The sequence below is a fragment of the Trachypithecus francoisi genome, unplaced genomic scaffold (assembly GCF_009764315.1).
Source record: "Trachypithecus francoisi isolate TF-2019V2 unplaced genomic scaffold, Tfra_2.0 Lachesis_group10, whole genome shotgun sequence".
NCBI classification, from domain to species: Eukaryota; Metazoa; Chordata; class Mammalia; order Primates; family Cercopithecidae; genus Trachypithecus; species Trachypithecus francoisi.
Genome location: NW_022681455.1, coordinates 100,043,586 through 100,047,596, shown reverse-complemented (window position 1 = coordinate 100,047,596; position 4,011 = coordinate 100,043,586). Strand labels below are relative to the sequence as shown.

The following is a 4,011-nucleotide window of genomic DNA, read 5'->3' as shown; positions in this document are numbered from 1 at the left end:
TTTAAGAAACAAATGTTTCCATTAGGAAATATGTGCTACTGCAGCACATCGTTTTCCCTAAAAATTCCATTTAGACAGTTAAAATCAGTATTGAATTGTTTGCCCAAATAAATATTATGTGTGAAAAGCACAAACATTTTTACTGGAGATGTTACAATTTAATATGAAATAACTTCTCCTGGTAGGAAAATATGACTGCTTCATAGAGATATTTTAATGTAACTTAGTATTTTAGCTAAGATTACATTCTCATGATTCAGAAAAATCACTGACTCTTTTATTTTCTTTCTGTATCGTATTTTGTTTCTTTTCCTATTAAATAATGTTTAACGAAGACTTAGATATTTTCATTTACTGACTCCCAAATGGTCCAGGCAGATAAAGGCAAGAATCCTTAATATATATTGCATGTATTGTCCAGACTTACTTTACTATCATCTAAGCTCTCCACAAATGTCTGGCATCTAAGTCTAGAAAATTCTTATGCATAGATTCTTACTTCTAGTAATGTCTGATTACCTTTGCAAGAATTTCCCTAGCATTACATTTTAAAAAAGAACTTTTAGAACCCTCAGAAATCTTACCTACTAGTAGGCTTTTCATTGGCTATAGTTTCTACCCATTTGATCTTAAATAAGATTGCTCCATTTTTGCTCCTTTCTATATGGTATAGCCATTTCCGAGAAATATCACATGTCCCAAGTGAGTGTGGCCAGAGATGATGAGGCTGACTGTATCACAATAATTCTCTTTTTCTAAAGATTCCATGTCAGTACTGACTTGAAGGAACCGTAGAGTGGAGTTACTAGGAAAGCAATTAACTGTTAGGGTGAACTAAATGAACGTATTTTAAAATCTATAAGCTACATTGTAGTTGGAAATATAAAATGTGAAAATGTCATCACTGAGGCTAGTGATAGACCTTTTTAGACTCTATTAACATGATTAGGTTTCAAAATAAGATATAATTAAATTAATAATTGCATCTTCTACATAATTTTAAGAATAAGCCTTTAATAAAATCAGTATGCATTCTAATTGTTTATTTACACAATATTAATATTCAGACAGAAGGATCACTAAAGCACAGTTAATTAAATATAAATTAATGTGGTGGAATATTTAATTATCTTTTCTACACCTCACGACTAATGATTATGTAAATGCCTTGCATTTAATCTTGTTGCCAGGAAATTAACTTAATGGCCTTCAGCAAATGAACATTTTGTATGCATTATAGGACACTTTATCTAAATTTTAACAGCATGGTATTAGTTTCAGATAATAACATGATTACACAATTTAATATGTAAATATATACAATAGTTTTATGCCTGCCCTGCCCTTTTTTTTCTTAACAAAAAGGAGACTGAAATGGTTCAGATATCATTCAATAACTCAAGTTCTGGAGTGTGAAAGGTTTCTTTACTCATCTATAGAAAGCCAAGTCCATTTAAATAAAAACACTTCAACAGAGAAAAGGCAAGTCCCTTTGCAGTGGACAGTTAAATCGATGCTTTCACACAATGCCACCTCTAGAAGTTAATCACTTTGGATGTCAGTGAGTGGCAGGAACATCTGCACTCTAAGTGAATTCTCCAAGCTTTGGGGATTTTGTGAAGTGCCAGCACTTTTGGATGTGTTAAGAGAGTCTGGAGACTTGTAGGTCTCTCAAGGAATCTAAGCCCAGGATTAATTACAAGTCTCATTAGATATCACTAAAAATATGGGCGGCAGAGATTTAATTTGCCAAGGTCAGATTCTCGTCATGAACAGTTTCAATGAGTAGTCATTCTGGAATAGAAGTGATCTGTTCTGCACTGGATGGAAGATCTCGACACGGGGACGCTAGGCGGATGAACGATCAGGCATTTCTCATTTCACTGACCACAGCATATGCCTTTGCACCCCCACCTCCACTCTTACTCACTGCTGCAGACTGATAACACCAGCATTTCACTTCCTGGAGGTGTTTTTTGCCACCAGAGTCCACACTGCTGTTTAACTGGAAGGTCACTTTACAAGAGTCTGGTATCCAGCATGCCTCATCCTGGTAGCCCCAGTCAATGATCAGAATTGGTGCATTAATGGCTTGGCTACCTTGCCCCTTGGGTGAGATCATTCAGAGGCAGAAGTTTTACACTGACGCCCAGAGTTTCCTATGAGAATTAAGCTCCCTTTACCCATGGGAAGTGTTGTGATAAGGCATCTTTTTTTTTTTTTTAACTTCTATTTTAGGTCTAGGGGTACACATACAGGTCTGTTTTATAGGTAAACTGTGTGCTACAGGAGTTTAGTGTGCAGATTATTTCATCACTCAGGTAATAAGCGTAGCACCCAACAGGTACTTTTTTAATCCTCTCCCTCCTCGTACCCTCCATCCTCAAGTAGGCCCTGGTACCTACTTGTTGTACCTACCTGTTGTTCCTCTTTTTTTTTTTTTTATTTTCGTCTCTGTAGAGACTGTCAAAAATTGCCAATGCTGACTATATTTCAAGTCATCACGGAGGGGTATTGGGAAAATTTTTCTATTAGCAATAACTGCACCTCGGATAAACCTCATTGGCTACAATACTGCCACTACACAAAGCTGTTTCTCTCTTTATATTCATGTGTTCTCATTGTTTAGTTCCCACTTACAAGTGAGAACATGCAGTAGTTAGCTTTCTGTTTCTGCATTAGTTTGCTTAGAATATTGGCCTCCAGCTTCAAAATGTTGCTGCAAAGCACACGATCTCATTCTTTTTTATGGCTGCATAGTGTTCCATGGTGTGTATGCACCACATTGTCTTTATTCAGTGTGCTGTTGATGGGCATTTAGATTGATTATGTATCTTTGCTATTGTGAATAGTGTTGTGATTAACATGTGTGTGCATGTGTCTTTATGGTAGAATAATTGATATCCCTTTGGATATATACCCAATAATGGGATTGTTGGGTCGAATAGTAATTCTGTTTAAAGTTCTTTGAGAAATCACCACAGTGCTTTCCACAATGGCTGAACTAATTTGCATTCCCACCAGCAGTGTATAAGCATTCCCTTTTCTCTGCAACCTTGCCAAAATCTGTTATTTTGTGACTTTTTAATAACAGCCATTCTGACCGGTGTGAGATGGTATCTCATTGTGGATAAGGCATCTTTAATTGCCTCCCCTTCCCCACCTCACTTCCCAGCTCCCACACCAGTGTTTATCTCACCTTTAAGTAAAGTTCTTGCATTTACATCTTTATTCAGCTTCTATTTCTAGGGGAATCCAAACTAAGACATTGAGTCTGCTTGCTAGTAGGGAAATCAATGTAGTTACACATAAGATTGAGACCAGGACATCAGAAAATTGCATTAGAATTAGCACAAGATCCCAAGAACTTCTAGGTTTACTAGATCACAGCCATTCTTTGCTAAGTCCTTGAATAAGATGTAGAGGAAAATAATAACTATTAAGATAGCTAATGTTTGATACATAATATGTATCAGATACTTTTAAGTACATTACATATAGTATCTCATTCCATTCTCAGAAAAAAATCCACAATGTAGAAACTATTATAATTGCTCCAAATAAGATGACTTATAAAACCATGTATTTTATTAAACTTCATGATTGTGGGAATCAGGAATTCAGACAAGTCTGGGTTGAATAATTCTGTTCCTCATGACATTGATGTAGATTACTTGTTGTATTCAGGTAAAGGATGGGCGGGTCTAGAAAATCCAAAGCAGCTTCACTCACTCATCTGATGCTGAGCTTCACTCACTCATTGGTAAGAATGGTTGGAAGGCTGTGTTTATTGGGGGTTGCCAACCAGAGCACATACACATGGTGTCTCCAGCATGGTGGTCTCAGGTGGTTTAACTTCTTACATGGTAGCTCAAGAACCCCAGAGAGAGGTTCCAAAAGAAAGAAATGTAAGCTGTCTGTCCTTAAGGCATGGACCTAGAAACTGGCACCACTGCAAGGAACATGGGAGTACAAATAAATGTTCTCACCACAAAATTTATTACCAAGCAA

General features: G+C 36.6%; 1 non-coding gene across 1 annotated transcript; it reads right to left on the bottom strand.

Annotated features, from left to right (window-relative positions):
• Positions 1 to 2,451: 2,451 nt before the first annotated feature.
• Positions 2,452 to 2,592, bottom strand: LOC117088959. The gene has a single exon (XR_004439449.1). It is a non-coding gene; the product is annotated as a U4 spliceosomal RNA (small nuclear RNA).
• Between the last annotated feature and the right edge of the window lie 1,419 nt (positions 2,593 to 4,011).